The 19,048-nt window shown below is 41.8% G+C and overlaps 1 long non-coding RNA gene across 1 annotated transcript in view; it reads right to left on the bottom strand.

The window, feature by feature from the left end:
* LOC111960429 (uncharacterized) overlaps positions 1-7,941 on the bottom strand; it is a 17,896-nt gene extending 9,955 nt beyond the window's left edge. Inside the window, exons 1-2 of the long non-coding RNA XR_002876841.2 lie at positions 7,707-7,941; positions 2,135-2,227 (exon numbers count right to left, since the gene is read on the bottom strand). This is a non-coding gene — a long non-coding RNA (uncharacterized lncRNA). The remainder of the gene's footprint in view (positions 1-2,134; positions 2,228-7,706) is intronic.
* Positions 7,942-19,048: the final 11,107 nt, after the last annotated feature.

Raw genomic sequence — 19,048 nt, 5'->3', positions numbered from 1 at the left:
CCCCAAAACATCACTGCTCTAGAGGAGATCTGCATGGAGGAATGGAACAAAATACCAGCAACAGTGTGTGAAAACCTTGTGAAGACTTACAGAAAACGTTTGACCTCTGTCATTGCCAACAAAGGGTATATAACAAAGTATTGAGATAAACTTTTGTTATTGACCAAATACTTATTTTCCACCATAATTTGCAAATAAATTCATTAAAAGTCCTACAATGTGGTTTTCTGGATTTTCTTTCTCATTTTGTCTGTCATAGTTGAAGTGTACCTATGATGAAAATTACAGGCCTCTCTCATCTTTTTAAGTGGGAGAACTTGCACAATTGGTGGCTGACTAAATACTTTTTTGCCCCACTGTAGCTGCATTATTGTCATGTTAAATCAGGCCTTTTGATTTGAGCATATGGATTGTTTTAGTTTTGTAAGCTAGGCTACCCATTTAATTATTTCATTTATGGATCAAGACTTAGCAATCATTCTGATCTTGTTCCCAATGATCAGTGCTTTATTTTATGTTGCTGTCCAGCGGTTCTGAATTTGTGATGCACGCAACTGTCCACATTTTTCTGTGCAATCGGCTTTTGATTTGAACATTTGTGTGTGTACTAGGCTATTTGATTTAATGTACTGTATATATGTTAAAGCACTTTGGCTTCACTAATAAATATGTCTTCAGTCCTTTATAACTAGGATAGATGGCTATATGGGCTTTGGCAGGGGTGTCAAACTCATTCCATGGAGGCCTAGTGTCTGCAGGTTTTTGTTTTTTCCTTTCAATTAAGACCTAGACAACCAGGTGTGGGGAGTTCTTTATTAATTTGTGATCTTAATTCATCAATCAAGTACAAGGGAGGAGCGAAAACTTATCAACGTGATAGGTTTGTGAATGTGATGTTACATGATTTTGTTCATGATTGATAGTGAAAATTAAAGAATCCTTCAGGATTGTTTGTTTTATACGTGTTTGTTTGCTATTTGCAGTGTTGTAGTCGAGTCACTTAAAACTCGTGTCCGAGTCGAGTCCCAAGTCCCCTGTACTCAAGTCACGAGTCCCTATGGCTGAAGTATGAGTCAAGTCCATGTCTGAGTTACGAGTCCATCAATTTATAATAGGTTTTATTAGGCAGTTGTTTTGGTCGCCATCAAATGGCAGTACACCACCACTCCCTCATTAGAAAACTAATTTACTGTTTCTCTCTACCTCAATTTCTGTTTATCACTACCTCAGAATTTCTACTCAATACTTATTTACTACGTATATTAATGTTAAGTCAGGCGCTCAGCTACCGCTCATTGATATTTTTGTAGGTTTTTATTGCAGAATGAAAACTAAAGGGAGTATTATCAGAACCTGCCCACTCCTATTTCTGAGTTTAATTTTCAATTTCATAACAAGTATTTTGTAAACAAAAATTCCAGATTGTATCTTATTTTTGGATTGAATACATTTTCATTGTAATACTTCAATCAATATAATGTAAATAAAAGGGTAAATGTACTTTGAACCTGTCTGTCTGCATATTTCAAGAGGGTGGGGCGGCAGTGTAGCCTAGTGGTTAGAGCGTTGGACTAGTAACCGTTGCAAGTTGCAAGTTCAAATCCCCGAGCTGACAAGGTACAAATCTGTCGTTCTGCCCCTGAACAAGGCCATCATTGAAAATAAGAATTTGTTCTTAACTGACTTGCCTAGTAAAATAAAATTCAAAAAAATGCTGCAGTGAGATAACCAATGAGTTGGACGATAGTTTTCTCGTCAATCATCTTGAAAAACATCTACTTAAACTGGACATCAACCAATCCTGAATCAACAACACAATAGAATGGCCAAATGGTTTATTGTGTAAATGTTGAGAGTGCGTGGGCGATGGATAGAAACAAAATGGTGCAGTTAGAGGCCATGTGGAGGATAGTGATGTGACACTGGAGATGGTGGTGTGAGCAGGTGGGTCTAGCCAGGAGTAATGTTATGGATGTTTGTGTGTGTGTGTCTGTATGTTGTCGATGGTATGTGTATGTTTAAAAAAAAAAAAATGTAAAAGACCATAAATAAAATTTTCCAAAAATGATTGTATTAACATGTTACATAATAATGCAGAAATTGCCTTTAAATTGAGTTGCGTTTTTAGGCCTACCTTAATTCTTCAACTTTTTGCAGTCGACAGTGGCGCGTGGTCTCTCAGCCAGTGTATGGAAAGCTGACGATACCAAAGGGTCTGGCTGTTTAACTGCAGAAGGGAATTATTTGTAACTGTCATTTACAAGAAATGGGGAGCTGGACAATTTCACTTTCATCAGCACCTCTCCCTCAGTGTAATATACTGCCCTCCCAAGGAAAAAGGCAGTAACTGCTCATTTGGTCAAAAATCTGTCATTTTTGCTACATTAAATACATGCTTAATCATGTGGGCAAGTATCCTGCCTCTATTGTATTGTGTTTTGGAGAAAATGGGGGTCATATTAGCAGTGACTGCACTATAATGAGTAGTATATATACTACTCATATACTACTCAGATGTATCAATCTAATATGACAGTCTTTTTCAATCCGAGGTTGTAAATTGGAGATATAAAAATGATATACTGCTGGGCTGGAGTGTGTCTCAAGAGGGGGGGATATTGTAATCAAGACTTCAAAGCCTTCTTTAAGCACCTCCTTGATCATGTTACCAACAGGAACATTTCAGTATGCAGGACAATAGGCAGGTCTCCACATTACATAGCACAAATGTCAAACTCTATGTGTCTGTACATTTATTTTTTATTTTTATTTTCACCTGTATTTAACCAGGTAGGCAAGTTGAGAACAAGTTCTCATTTACAACTGCGACCTGGCAAAAAAAATAAAGCAAAGCAGTTCGACACATATAACAACACAGAGTTACACATGGAGTAAAACAAACATACAGTCAATAATACAGTAGAAAAATAAGTCTATATACAATGTGAGCAAATGAGGTGAGATAAGGGAGGTAAAGGCAATAAATAGGCCATGGTGGCGAGGTAAATACAATATAGCAATTAAAACACTGGAATGGTAGATTTGACAGTTGATGAGTGTGCAAAGTAGAAATACTGGGGTGCAAAGGAGCAAAATAAATAAATACGGTAGGGGAAGCGGTAGTTGTTTGGGCTATGTACAGGTGCAGTGATATGTGAGCTGCTCTGACAGCTGGTGCTTAAAGCTAGTGAGGGAGATAAGTGTTTCCAGTTTCAGAGATTTTTGTAGTTCGTTCCAGTCATTGGCAGCAGAGAACTGGAAGGAGAGGCGGCCAAAGGAGGAATTGGCTTTGGGGGTGACAAGTGAGATATACCTGCTGGAACGCGTGCTATGGTGACCAGCGAGCAGAGATAAGGCGGGACTTTACCTAGCAGGGTCTTGTAGATGACCTGGAGCCAGTGCGTTTGGCGACGAGTATGAAGCGAGGGCCAGCCAACGAGAGCGTACAGGTCGCAGTGGTGGGTAGTATATGGGGCTTTGGTAACAAAACGGATGGCACTGTGATAGACTGCATCCAATTTGTTGAGTAGGGTATTGGAAGCTATTTTGTAAATGACATCGCCAAAGTCGAGGATCGGTAAGATGGTCAGTTTTACGAGGGTATGTTTGGCAGCATGAGTGAAGGATGCTTTGTTGCGAAATAGGAAGCTAATTCTAGATTTAACTTTAGATTGGAGATGTTTTATGTGAGTCTGGAAGGAGAGTTTACAGTCTAACCAGACACCTAGGTATTTGTAGTTGTCCACATATTCTAAGTCAGAACCGTCCAGAGTAGTGATGCTGGACGGGCGGGCAGGTACAGGCAGCGATAGGTTGAAGAGCATGCATTTAGTTTTACTTGTATTTAAGAAGTTGGAGGCCATGGAAGGAGAGTTGTATGGCATTGAAGCTCGTCTGGAGGGTTGTTAACACAGTGTCCAAAGAAGGGCCAGAGGTATACAGAATGGTGTCGTCTGCGTAGAGGTGGTTCAGAGACTCACCAGCAGCAAGAGCGACATCATTGATATATACAGAGAAGAGAGTCGGCCCAAGAATTGAACCCTGTGGCACCCCCATAGAGACTGCCAGAGGCACGGACAACAGGCCCTCAGATTTGACACACTGAACTCTGTCGGAGAAGTAGTTGGTGAACCAGGCGAGGAAATCATTTGAGAAACCAAGGCTGTTGAGTCTGCCGATGAGGATGTGGTGATTGACAGAGTCGAAAGCCTTGGCCAGGTCAATGAATACGGCTGTACAGTATTGTTTCTTATCGATGGCGGTCAAGATATCGTTTAGAACCTTGAGCGTGGCTGAGGTGCACCCATGACCAGCTCTGAAACCAGATTGCATAGCGGAGAATGTACGGTGGGAATCGAAATGGTTGGTGATCTGTTTGTTAACTTGGCTTTCGAAGACCTTAGAAAGGCAGGGTAGGATAGATATAGGTCTGTAGCAGTTTGGGTCAAGAGTGTCCCCCCCTTTGAAGAGGGGGATGACCGCAGCTGCTTTCCAATCTTTGGGAATCTCAGACGACACGAAAGAGAGGTTGAACAGGCTAGTGATAGGGGTTGCAACAATTTTGGCAGATAATTTTAGAAAGAAAGGGTCCAGATTGTCTAGCCCGGCTGATTTGTGGGGGTCCAGATTTTGCAGCTCTTTCAGAACATCAGCTGACTGGATTTGGTAGAAGGAGAAATGGGGAAGGCTTGGGCGAGTTGCTGTGGGGGGTGCAGTGCTGTTGACCGGGGTAGGGGTGCCCAGGTGGAAAGCATGGCCAGCCGTAGAAAAATGCTTATTGAAATTCTCAATTATATTGGATTTATCGGTGGTGACAGAGTTCCCTATCCTCAGTGCCGTGGGCAGCTGGGAGGAGGTGCTCTTATTCTCCATGGACTTTACAATGTCCCAGAACTTTTTTGAGTTTGTGTTGCAGGAAGCAAATTTCTGCTTGAAAAAGCTAGCCTTGGCTTTTCTAACTGCCTGTGTATATTGGTTTCTAATTTCCTTAAAAAGTTGCATTTCACGGGGGCTGTTCGATGCTAATGCACAACGCCACAGGATGTTTGTGTGTTGGTTAAGGGCAGTCGGGTCTGGAGAGAACCAAGGGCTATATCTGTTCCTGGTTCTAAATTTCTTGAATGGGGCATGCTTATTTAAGATGGTGAGGAATTTAAAAAAAAATAACCAGACATCCTCTACTGACGGGATGAAGTCGATATCCTTCCAGGATACCCGGGCCAGGTTGATTAGAAAGGCCTGCTCGCTGAAGTGTTTCAGGGAGCATTTGATAGTGATGAGTGGAGGTCGTTTGACCGCTGACCCATTACGGATGCAGGCAATGAGGTAGTGATCGCTGAGATCTTGGTTGAAAACAGCAGAGGTGTATTTAGAGGGCAAGTTGGTTAACGAATATCGTTTTCCAACTTGCAAAGGAAAAAATGTGCTCTTTCAAAAAAGGGTATGCGTGTTTTTAAAGAAAAAGTAACAGAAGAGAAAGGTGGTTATGAGGGAGGGAAAGAAAGAGGGGGATGTGGTGAGGGTACTTGTCTAGCCTCACAGACAGGCAGGCAGACAGACATACAGACTGCCTTGCCACAAAGGTATGTGCTATCCGGGATGCTTGGGACGTCCCTACCCCCCCTTTACAATGTTACGTAGATGGTAAAGGGGTTTAGGTTAGGGTTTAGGGACGTCCCAAGGATAGCACTGCCACGACTCTTTACACTAGAAAAAGTTCCCCATCAATTCAGGGAAGTCCAAATCAATAGACTGTAAATAAATTAAAATGGAATGTACATTATTTTATGTAAAAAAAAAACAATAAGATCAAATGTGGACGTAAAAAAATAGAACAATATAATTTTAGCAAAATTCTTTTGGGGGGAATTAAAAATCAAATGAGATATTTTGTATTTTTATATTACAACTGGCAAACAAACAAAACACATAAAAGATAAAAAATATTGAAGGTTTCTGTAAGAGGGTGGTTTGAAAACACTTTTTGGGGTTTCAGTGCCACACCAAAACACACAAACTGTGTTTTTCATACAACCAATGGTTTAGAAGTGCAAATAGTTTATAGCCTAAATATTGATTGATGATAAGTCCCTATGGAAAATATTTTTTGTGGAATTCCACCTTTATTTTTTCAATGCTTTCGACAGATTATAACCCGGAGGGACATTAAAATGGAATTGTACCAACTCTACCATACAGCCACACTGAGTAAATAGTATGCAGTTTAAATACTGTTTGTAGTACTCTAGAATAGGTATTCGGACACTGTTTTTTAAAATATATTTCACTGAAGCCAGGTGGACACTACACGACTTTCAAAAATCCTAACATCGCTGAGCCTCACATTAAACAGCTGTCTTTCCTGCCGTCTTTCCTGCCGTCTTTTCTGTGTTGCCAACGTAGTGGCACAGACGGGGATCACACACTACAATATTATTCACTTGTTCGTGAGGATACCAGGCTGTCTCGCCAGAACAATGATATGATTAGATTTACGTAGCTACGAGCTGTGGCTCAAAGCAGCCCCATAAACGTTCAGTCAGACATTCACGCTTGCCATACAGAGTTGAAATATCTAGCCAGCATTTTGAATTGAATAACATTGGTTGTAAACTTCAGAGCTGTAACGATTTGACGCTTTGGTTAAAGGCAAGTAAAAACGCATACTTGTAGTAGTCATCGCTCCTGCTCTAGTCTACTCATTCCGAGTGACGATAAACAACCTTATGATCTCACTGTTTTCTTCTCTGGCGAGCTCTCATTGGCTATTGCTGATCACCGTTCTCAAAACTTGTTGTAGCACATCTCACACTACAAGAGCATCACGGATTTTGTGCGGATAAAATCAAACCTGTTTGGAAATATCAGGACCTCTGGGACTGCTCAAAGACGAGATCGGTAGCCCTCAGATTGCGTCTTTGACCCACTCGCATTAAACGAGCGTCGGCGACAATCTACTTTTCCATTATACTCAAGGGGAGAGAGAGAAGCTAGTGTTGTTTTACTATTAAACTCAATACTAGTATTGTTTTCAATTTCGTAAAGCAGTTTGTGTTTCTTAACCATTTTAACCAGGCAAAGCTAAATAGTAGGCTGGTGACTGGTGGTTACAGAGAAGCAAGAGAGTCGCTTCCGCAACGTCTAGCCAATGATCGGAAGCGGATCCCGAGCAGCGCCTGCCTGTCTGCCCACAATCATTATTTTCTGCGTATGCAGGGTGTGGCGCTTTCCACTGCTAGATAATGGAACCCTCGCTGCTGTGCTGCGCGCACCGTGTCCTACTATTCTGTTTATCATAGTAGCCTATCCAGTTCAAGCGCAAATACAAGCTACGAGAAGGCGAGTCCGAGTCACCAATGGTCGAGAAAGCGAGTCCAAGTCTGAGTCACTAATGCTTCAGTCCAAGTCCACTCACAAGTCATGAAAATCGGGACTATAGTTTGACTCGACCACACTGTCTATCTAAGATTAAAATTCAAAATCTCCAATTTGTGTTTCATTTTCAATTCCCCCAAAATATTTTGCAATGAAATATTCCAGATTGTATCTTGTTTAGGGATTGAATACATTAGAATTTCATTTATTTACACTATATTGATATCAATTCTATAGCGAGTAATCACCCAAGTAACATGTTTGTATTGACATGTTGTTACATAATAATGCAGAAATTGCTTTGAAATAGAGTGTAGCGTTTTTATGCCTACCTTAATTCTTCAATTTTTTGCAGTCGACAGTAGACTGTCGTCTCTTACAAGAAATGGGGAGCTGGAGACTTTCACTTTCACTTTCACTTGGAATATATCACGCACTTCTCCCGCCTAGAAGGGATCCAGATTTAGTTAAATGAACGTCAGATAAAAATGTTCATAGCAGGTTAGAATTTATGCAGCAGTTTAGGAGAATTCAGTGTTAGCTAAAATGCTAAACATTTCAACTTTTGAAGTTAATTTGACAACAGTTGGATCCCTTCTAACCATGACCCTTGGTGCACTATAAATATATCTTAAAGGCACAGTGTGTGCTCAAGTGTGGGCCATTACTGAAACAAAGTGAATTCTTGATTGAAAGTGTAAATTATAAGCACCCTTCGAGATTTTCCTATTTTATATATGTTTTGTTTCTTTGACATTTGTAAGATTAAAATACAAAGTCTCATTTGTGAGATTTATTTTCAATTCCATGAAAAGTATTAAGCAAAAATGTAATTTCTATATTTTTCCACATTCTTATTTTTTTCATTAAAAATTACATATATTACATACATTATATTGAATTCCAAACTATGACTAGTCATATTTGGACTTAACTGAATTGCCTGAGAAACTGTTTCTAGTGTAGAGATTTGTCGCAAGTTCTATCTGGGATCCTTGGGACTACCCTACCCTAACCCCTACCCCTACCCTTATCCTAACCTTAACCCTTACTTAGCCCTAACCTTAAACCTTACCTTAACCCTTACCTTAACTATTTTAAATGTAATCTTCAATGGGGTAGGGACGTCCCAAGCATTCCAGATAGCATGAACCATTGTGGTAAGGCCGTCTGTCTGTCAGTCGGTCGGTCTGTTTGTCTGTCTGTCTCTCTCAGTGGATGTGAGGCTAGAAAAGTACCTCACCACATATCCCTCTTTCCCTCCCTCCCTCACTCAATCTCCCCCTTTCTCTTCTGTTACTTTTTCTTCATTTCACTGTTCAGTTTTTCAACACAAAACACACATACGCTTTATTTGAAAGAGCTATTTTTTAAACTTTTCCAGCTGGAAAACAATATTCCTTAATGTATAGACACATAGTTTGACATTTGTGCCATGTAATTTGGAGACCTGCCTATTGCACCGCCAACTGAAATGTTCCTGTTGGTAAATTACGTGATAAAGGAGGTGCTTAGGATGCTTTGAAGAATTCACTTTATTTCAGTTTCCCCACACTGCACACACTCCAGCCCAGCAGTATATAATATATTATATCTCCAGTTTACAATGTTGGATTGAAAAAGAGAGTCAAATCAGATTGATACATAATGTACTCATTATTGTTTGGGGGTGGGGTTTAAAGTGAAACATGGCCTTTAAGAGATACATATATTTCACTGAGGGAGATGTGCTGATAACTTCCAAGTAAAAGTGTCCAGATCCTAATTTCTTGTATGTGACACTGTTACAAATAATTAATTTGTGCAGATAATGTTCTCCACTGTCGACAGAAAAAAAGTTCAAGAATTAAGGTAGGAACACTCCATGTCAAGACAATTTCTGCATTATTATGTAACAACATGTTAATAAAAATCCTGTTGGTTGGGTTATTACAATGTTACTGACTGTAAATCGCTCTGGATTAGAGTGTCTGCTAGCTAATAGACTAAAATGTAAATGTACTACAAAGGAAAAAGAGTTAACGCAATGTAAATTGATACTTAACATTATTAGTGTGTGTGTGTGTGTGTGTGTGTGTGTGTGTGTGTGTGGTGTGTGTGTGTGTGGTGTGGTGTGTGTGTGTGTGTGTGTGTTTGTGTGTGTGTAGATATGGCGTCTCTCAGCATGACAAAAGACCAGTTGCGCTGTCCATCTGCCTGGATCTCTCCGTCCACCCTGTCTCCACTCCATGTGGAAAAAACTTCTGCAAATGTACATGTTTTATGGAACTTTCTATGGATCCCAACTTCGTGTTATGTCTCATACAGTAAATTGTATGTATTTTTTGTCTGCCACTGGTTTACATAGGGTATTTTATTCCTCCCTGAGGGACAATTTACATTTACATTTACATTTAAGTCATTTAGCAGACGCTCTTATCCAGAGCGACTTACAAATTGGTGCATTCACCTTATGATATCCAGTGGAACAACCACTTTACAATAGTGCATCTAACTCTTTTAAGGGGGGGGGGTTAGAAGGATTACTTTATCCTATCCTAGGTATTCCTTAAAGAGGTGGGGTTTCAGGTGTTCCGGAAGGTGGTGATTGACTCCGCTGACCTGGCGCGTGAGGGAGTTTGTTCCACCACTGGGGTGCCAGAGCAGCGAACAGTTTTGACTGGGCTGAGCGGGAACTGTACTTCCTCAGAGGTAGGGAGGCGAGCAGGCCAGAGGTGGATGAACGCAGTGCCCTTGTTTGGGTGTAGGCCTGATCAGAGCCTGAAGGTACGGAGGTGCCGTTCCCCTCACAGCTCCGTAGGCAAGCACCATGGTCTTGTAGCGGATGCGAGCTTCAACTGGAAGCCAGTGGAGAGAGCGGAGGAGCGGGGTGACGTGAGAGAACTTGGGAAGGTTGAACACCAGACGGCTGCGGCGTTCTGGATGAGTTGTAGGGGTTTAATGGCACAGGCAGGGAGCCCAGCCAACAGCGAGTTGCAGAATCCAGACGGGAGATGACAAGTGCCTGGATTAGGACCTGCGCCGCTTCCTGTGTGAGGCAGGGTCGTACTCTGCGAATGTTGTAGAGCATGAACCTACAGGAACGGGTCACCGCCTTGATGTTAGTTGAGAACGACAGGGTGTTGTCCAGGATCACGCCAAGGTTCTTAGCACTCTGGAGGAGGACACAATGGAGTTGTCAACCGTGATGGCGAGATCATGGAACGGGAGTCCTTCCCCGGGAGGAAGGCAGCTCCGTCTTGCCGAGGTTCAGCTTGAGGTGGTGATCCGTCATCCACACTGATATGTCTGCCAGACATGCAGAGATGCGATTCGCCCCTGGTTATCAGAGGGGGAAAGGAGAATTTTAATTGTGTGTCGTCTGCATAGCAATGATAGGAGAGACCATGTGAGGATATGACAGAGCCAAGTGACTTGGTGTATAGCGAGAATAGGAGAGGGCCTAGAACAGAGCCCTGGGGGACACCAGTGGTGAGAGCACGTGGTGCGGAGACAGATTCTCGCCACGCCACTGGTAGGAGCGACCTGTCAGGTAGGACGCAATCTAAGAGTGGGCCGCGTCGGAGATGCCCAACTTGGAGAGGGTGGAGAGGAGGATCTGATGGTTCACAGTATCAATTCAGCCGACAGGTCTAGAAGGATGAGAGCAGAGGAGAGAGAGTTAGCTTTAGCAGTGCGGAGCGCCTCCGTGACACAGAGAAGAGCAGTCTCAGTTGAATGACTAGTCTTGAAACCTGACTGATTTGGATCAAGAAGGTCATTCTGAGAGAGATAGCAGGAGAGCTGGCCAAGGACGGCACGTTCAAGAGTTTTGGAGAGAAAAGAAAGAAGGGATACTGGTCTGTAGTTGTTGACATCGGAGGGATCGAGTGTAGGTTTTTTAGAAGGGGTGCAACTCTCGCTCTCTTGAAGACGGAAGGGACGTAGCCAGCGGTCAAGGTATGAGTTGATGAGCGAGGTGAGGTAAGGGAGAAGGTCTCCGGAAATGGTCTGGAGAAGAGAGGAGGGGATAGGGTTCAAGCGGGCAGGTTGTTGGCGCGCCGGCCGTCACAAGACGCGAGATTTCATCTGGAGAGAGAGGGGAGAAAGAGGTCCAAAGCACAGGCTAGGGCAGTGTGAGCAGAACCAGCGGTGTCGTTTGACTTAGCAAACGGAGGATCGGATGTCGTCGACCTTCTTTTCAAAATGGTTGACGAATGTCATCCTCGGAGAGGGAGGAGGGGGGAGGAGGGGGAGGAGGATTCAGAGGAGGAGGAGAAGGTGGCAAAGAGCTTCCTAGGGTTTAGAGGCAGATGCTTTGAATTTTAGAGTGGTAGAAAGTGGCTTTAGCAGCAGAGACAGAAGAGGAGAATGTAGAGAGGAGGGAGTGAAAGGATGCCAGGTCCGCAGGGAGGCGAGTTCCCCTCATTTCCCGCTCGGCTGCCCGGAGCCCTGTTCTGTGAGCTCGCAATGAGTCGTCGAGCCACGGAGCAGGAGGGAGGACCGAGCCGGCCTGGAGGATAGGGGACATAGAGAGTCAAAGGATGCAGAAAGGGAGAGAGGAGGGTTTGAGGAGGCAGAATCAGGAGATAGGTTGGAGAAGGTTTGAGCAGAGGGAAGAGATGAATAGGATGGAAGAGGAGAGAGTAGCGGGAGAGAGAGAGCGAAGTGTTGGGACGGCGCGATACCATCCGAGTAGGGGCAGTGTGGGGAAGTGTTTGGATGAGAGCGAGAGGGAAAGGATACAAGGTAGTGTCGGAGACTTGGAGAGAGGAGTAGCAATGAGATTACTGGAGAACAGCATCTAGTAAAGATGAGGTCCAAGCGTATTGCCCTGCCTTGTGAGTAGGGGGGGAAGGTGAGAGGGTGAGGTCAAAAGAGGAGAGGAGTGGAAAGAAGGAGGCAGAGAGGAATGAGTCAAAAGGTAGACGTGGGGAGGTTAAAGTCACCCAAGACTGTGAGAGGTGAGCCATCCTCAGGAAAGGAATTATCAGGGCGTCAAGCTCATTGAATGAACTCTCCAAGGGAACCTGGAGGGCGATAAATGATAAGGATGTAAGCTTGAAAGGGCTGGTAACTGTGACAGCATGGAATTCAAAGGAGGCGATAGACAGATGGGTCAGGGGAGAAAGAGAGAAGTCCACTGGGAGAAGATGAGGATCCCAGTGCCACCACCCCGCTGACCAGAAGCTCTCGGGGTGTGCGAAGAACACGTGGGCAGACGAGGAGAGAGCAGTAGGAGTATGCAGTGTTAATCAGTGGTAATCCATGTTCCGTCAAGTGCCAAGAATCGGGGGCTGGAGGGAAGCATAGGCTGAGATGAACTCTGCCTTGTTGGCCGCAGATTCGGCAGTTCCAGAGGCTGCCGGAGACCTGGAATTCCACGTGGGGTCGTCGCGCGCTGGGACCACCAGGTTAGAGTAGCAGCGGCACGCGGTGTGAAGCGTTTGTATGGTCTGTGCAGAGAGGAGAGAAGAGGGATAGACAGACACATAGTTGACAGGCTAAGAAGAGGCTACGCTAATGCAAAGGAGATTGGAATGACAAGTGGACCTACACGTCTCGAATGTTCAGAAAAGTTAAGCTTACGTTCAAAAAATCTTATGCACTAAATAAATGATATAGTACTGCTGGCTGGTGAAGTAGGCTAGCTAGCAGTGGCTGCGTTGTTGAACTTTGTTTGAAAGTGTAGCTGGCTAGGTAACCTCTAACTGGCTAGGTAACCTCGATAATTACTCTAGAACTACACAATTATCTTGGAATAAAGACAGCAAAGGCAACTTATGTAGCTAGCTAACACTACACTAATCAAGTCGTTCCGTTGTTCCGTTGTAATGTAATAGTTTCTACAGTGCTGCTATTCGGTGGCTAGCTGGCTAGCTGGCTAGCTAGCAGTGTTGACTACGTTACGTTACGTTAGAAGGACGAAAATAGCTGGCTAGCGAACCTCGATAATTACTCTAAACTACACAATTATCTTTGATACAAAGACGGCTATGTAGCTAGCTAAGATCAAACAAATCAAACCGTTGTACTGTAATGAAATGAAATGAAATGTAATACTACCTGTGGAGCGAAGCGGAATGCGACTACTCGCTCCAAACCGGAAGTAATTTCTATTCTAGTAATTTCTAGTAATTTCTATCCATCTATCAAACGCTTGTATCTATGACTACTGTGATATCAGGGACTCCATCTGCCTCAGTGTAAGTTGACGTTCAAGAAACGTCCTGACCTCCACATCAACACGTTCGTTAACGAGATAATCAACCAGTTCAATTCGGCATAAGAGGACATTTCGCCACACACCATTTTGCCATTGAGAGAGGTACGTGGTGTGGGACAGCTGAGTAAAATTGTAAAGCCATGAGTTTTTGTTCTAGATCATGTGACCTGACTAGGAAAACTCCAGGCATTGTTTAGAGCTCATAGCTAGGGCCCAGGGTTTTACTTGGTATGGTCAATTAAACAATTGTTAATTTCCCAGGCATACATAACGTGGAGTGCTACTTTTTTTAGGTGTGGGAGTGCAACTATTTTTTTCAATTACATCATCATTTCTCAATCAAAGGTTGTACAGACAGATGTAGACTATTGAATATCATTGTAGAATATGCATAAAATACCATCCCTCCATTTCAAAGTCTACATATTCCCACATATATTGTCTCAAGAAATCTTTATATCTTTAATACCCTCAAATACCAAGATAGGCATACCTATTTCAAAATAGGCCATCATCCCTGTCAATCATGAATGATAATTATTCAGCTTTAACATGTCCAAACTCCAAACTGCATCTGAATGCCAGTCATTTGATCTCAACGCTGTAAAAAAAAAAGCCAACTTGCAAAACGTTGGAACAACAATCATTGGAAATGAAACTGGACAAAGAAATGTGAAAAAGTTGAGTTCAACTGTTAAAAGTAGTTGGCCCACCAATTTCTATTAAGTGTTCTGGATTAATATTGTTTTATGTGCACGCCCAAATTTCACTAGAGGGAGGGTTTTCAACCCATTTGCGCATGCTCATTGGGATCGTTGACCACATTTTTATTGTTGGCCTGCTCCTCTGAAACGGGGTTTCCTAATATTTTATTCAGGGGCTTCAAGCTCTAAAAACCAGTGTTACCATGTTCGCGGTTTTCAAAAAATTGGGCTACTTTGAAAACGATGTAGCCGGTGAAAATGTATTTGTCGCCGGTTGCAGAATTTTGGGCTACTTCTATGTTGCACAGCGGCCGCCATGGCATTCCTTTCACTGTGACCTGCTGCTGCTGACTGTCAGGCAATGAGGCAGGCTGTTGCTGAGTGAGTGATGGGGAGGCCAGAGGGGTGTGTGTGTGTTGAGAGAGCAGTACAGCTATTGGCTGAGTCACGTGAGCGAGAGGCGAGAGCAGCAGGCGCGCACGTTGTGACAATTTTTTACCAGTTGTAAATAGGCTATTTAGTTTGTCATACGGAGGCACCTATTTCCAACCCATTTTCCATAAAACATATTAATACGCTATAACTGATGCATATGAATAAATAATGGAGACAAAGCACTCGAAAATGACTTTGGGGGCACTAGAGCGCATTACATAAATTAGTTAGGAGGTGGTTTAAACTGCATTCGAATGTTGACTGCTTAAAGAAAACGGTATCAAGCGAAGTGCTTTATGCATGCTCAGTTCTTGGGTCTCCGGAGCTGCCCGAGTGGAAATTTGAAATGGAAGTTATGGAACTCCCTGGCGTGGTTCTTTTTATGGGGAAAGTTCTCAATGAAACTGACATTGGGCTAAATGTGAAGAATGATACATTTGCCTCTGTTGGCCATCAAGTAGCCTATTAATGTATATGCCATTGTAGGCTACCATTTAATACAATAAATATGTTGAAATGACGATATCACTGGAGTCATTGCAAATCAATTATTGCCAATTGTTGGCAAACAAAAGTAATAAATATACTATAACTTCAGTTTATTGTTGTTGTAGTCTTGTGTTATTATGCAATTATTAATGGACATGTTTAGTTAATTAAATTGGAAATGATCAATGCTCTATCGCAAATGCTTATCAGTTAGAACGCATTAGATTGAATCGTAACAGTAGTCGGGTTAGGCAGGGAAAACACATTTTAAAAATAAACACTGGCTGTTGTTGACAAGCATATTCATTTACATATTATTAATATTTAATTCAGTGATTAAAATGATGACCCCATCCTCAGTAGTCTATTCCAACAGGCTATTGGGAAACACAAGAACTTACCTCTTAATCGCCTCGCTATTCATGTTGAATAAATGAGTCTGTTAATTTGAACTAAGCAAGCTGCTTAATGGTTCAGTCTACATATTGCCTACATCTTGTCTAGGCTACTGTAGACCATCTGAAATGAGATGTAGGCCTATCAGGGGCCATAGGCTACCTGTCTTTATCTAAGCAAACCATGGCAAAATTTAATTACAATCATAAACACAGAGTTTAGTCTGTAGCTTATGCCTATTGAAATGATAAGTCAATCGCGCAAATGGGCCATTTGTAGCCTTAACATTTGGCTCATAATAACATCACAATTGGCAGAAAATAGACTAACATTCGTTTTTTATGTTAATCCAGGTTTTTCTTGATCAGAGATTTAGAGATCCTCTGTCCAACTTTCATCACTCAACCCCCCCTGTTTGATGTATCCATAGCTATGCACATGCACAAAGGGCATTTATTTACAATTATAAACCTGGTTCAAGCCCTGAATGCTAATTGGCTGAAAGCCGTGGTATATCAGACCATATACCACAGCTATGACAAAACATTACTTTTTACTCTTTTAATTACGTTGGTAACCAATTTATAACAGCAATAAAGCACCCCCAGGGTTTGCGGTTATATACCACATCTAACTGCTGTATCCAGGCACTTCGCATTGCGTCATGCTTAAAACCTGTCTGGGAACGGGGTTCCGCTAGCGGTAGCGTCCCACCTGTCAACAGCCAATGAAATTGCTGGGCGCCAAATACAAATCAACAGAAATCTCATAAATCAAATTCCTCAAACATACAAGTATTAGGCACCATTTTAAAGATAAAATTCTCGTTAATCCAGCCACAGTGTCTGATTTCAAAAATGCTTTACAGCGAAAGCTCCACAAAGGATTATGTTATGTCAGAGCCAAGTCACAGAAAAACCCTGCCATTTTTCCAGCCAAAGAGAGGAGTCACAAAAAGCACAAGTAGAGACAAAATTAATCTCTAACCTTTGATGATATTCATCAGGTGACACTCATAGGACTTCATGTTACACAATATATGTATGTTTTGTTCAATAAAGTGCATATTTATATCCAAAAATCTAATTTTACATTGGCATGTTATGTTCAGTAGTTCCAAAACATGCTGTGATTTTGCAGAGAGCCACGTCAATTCACAGAAATACTCTTTATAAATGTTGATGAAAATTCAAGTGTTATGCATGGAACTTTAGATAAACTTCTCCTTAAGAACAGCCCTTAGCCGGGGTATATTGGCCACATACCAAGGGCGAATTCTCTTTACTCTTGCCACTGTCGTGAAAAATTGCAAGATTATGTTATAATGCTTGTATTGCATTATAATGGTTGTTTTATTCGACAGAATAGAGTATTGTGTGTGTGTTCCACTGAAGATGGGCCTCTATGAGATAGCACTGACAGAGGAGATTTACAATGTCTTTGGGTAATAAAGCCTAAAGAGCATTCCAGATAACATGAGGTAATGTTTTTGTGCTATACCGTACCAGGGTGAGACGGGTTCCAGTTTGGTGTAGGAGGGCCAGACACTGGTCTWTACAATGAAAACTGTTGACACAGTAGTTGCTGTCTGCTATGTTTTATAGATATCTTTCATATAAATCTTAAACTTGTGACCATTCTATGTATCTGTTGTTCGTCATGTAAATTGAGAGGGTTGTATCTTGGCTATAAAAGATCTTTGTACTTTTCTGTTGGTACTTTCAATGGTTCATTAGAGATGGCGCATCATTGAAAGTCAAAAGGCTATTGCAAAGCTCTTATTATTATAAAAAATATAGTTTAAGTATAACTCTGACTGGTGTGTGAAGTTTGTAATTCTCCTCATTTGGTAAAGCAGGAATAAGCCACCACACCACCTATTCGAATTCCTTTATTATGTCCTGTCATAGCTTGGAATAATTATTATTTTGAGGAAACCCTAATTTTGCTTCTAACGTCATTACAAGTTATTATTATATTTCTTCTTAATTGTTTCGATAACGTTATGGAAAAAGTTGTATTGTATAAATATGGCAACTGGGGGAAAAAATGGGTTCATTTTCAGGCCTTCTGGGCAGGTTTTGAGCGGTCATTGGGCTAGAAACTTTAGCTTGACCTGGCAACCCTGCTACAAACTTGTACCTGCAGCCATTGAAACATCATTTTTGCATATTTCATACACAACATTGTAAGTTATAAACTTTTTGATTAAAATAATTTGATACTGTTTTTGGACTCATAATTGTGTTAAATGCAGCAGATAATCGCTGGTTTGGTTTTGCATGTATTATTCAACAGATAACGTTTGCTGTGTCTGGAGTGGGCTGGCTAGTAACTATTAGTAATGGGAAACCAAGGCTTTCTGAAGGCTTTTGCGCTTTCATCATTTTGTGCCAGAAAACGGTTCATTACGCTGGGCTTCATTCACAATGCACAGTAGTGACATCTGCTGGTCAGCAATAAATAGCAGACGTTTGTTTTCTTCACTGTTTTCATCTGTACTCTGTGGCACAGCAGTAAGTCGTTGCCTTTGTATAATCAGATGGAATACCAGGTTTGTATCTCACATCATGCTTCCCTTTTTTTCCTTCAAGTTTACTTTTTTCAAAAACGGAATCTATGGCATTATTTAGGATGCTTAACACAGAAGCTTATACTATACTAAATAATAGTAATTATTTGAACAACAGTACAGAAAGTGTGCTTTCACATAGAACTATATTCCAAATAGTGTCTTCAACGGGATTCGACCTCATACCCTCACTTCCCTTAATGCTCCATAGTACCCTACTCAGTGGCAATTTTAGCATGTCAAATCTTGGTGGGACAAAAAATAAACATTTGTGGGATGCATGCCAGCAATGCCACTATAAAACACAACCCTGAACAATACATGCATTGCACTATAACGGTGACAACCGGAGCCAACAAACTGTTAGGGCCTACATGAAGCTGTCCCAACAACAGTCCCAACATCTTACCACTCTACACCTGCCTATCAGCGGAGCCTTTTCTGGCAGCAAAAGAGTTCATTCAGCCTCATTTTCTGCCTTAAAAAAAAACATAGCTGATATGGCTGACTTGTTTAAACAAATGTGGTTTCTAATGACAATTGAGTTGTACAAACTATGACATAAGGGGATGTCAACTGGAGAAGAGGCAATCCATGATTTCGATTAAGACATTAATGAACGAGCTAGGATGGACATAGTCAAATATAACTATTTGTTTACCACTTTTGAAATGTACAGCAACAGAATTCAGAACCTGGGCCGTTCTTACAGTGTTCTCCCTGTACACGAAGTAAGAACTGTAGGATAATTAAAGGGGGAATAAAAGCAGACAATGAAAGCTCTTCCAATATTCAATGATGACATTTCTCTAACATAGGTTATAAACGACCAAATCAGAACAGTAGGTGAAATTAAGAGGGATTAATAGACCA

This window comes from Salvelinus sp. IW2-2015, linkage group LG37 (assembly GCF_002910315.2).
Source record: "Salvelinus sp. IW2-2015 linkage group LG37, ASM291031v2, whole genome shotgun sequence".
NCBI lineage: Eukaryota > Metazoa > Chordata > Actinopteri > Salmoniformes > Salmonidae > Salvelinus > Salvelinus sp. IW2-2015.
Note: the sequence above shows the minus strand (reverse complement) of the source record. Positions and strands in the feature narration are given on the sequence as shown.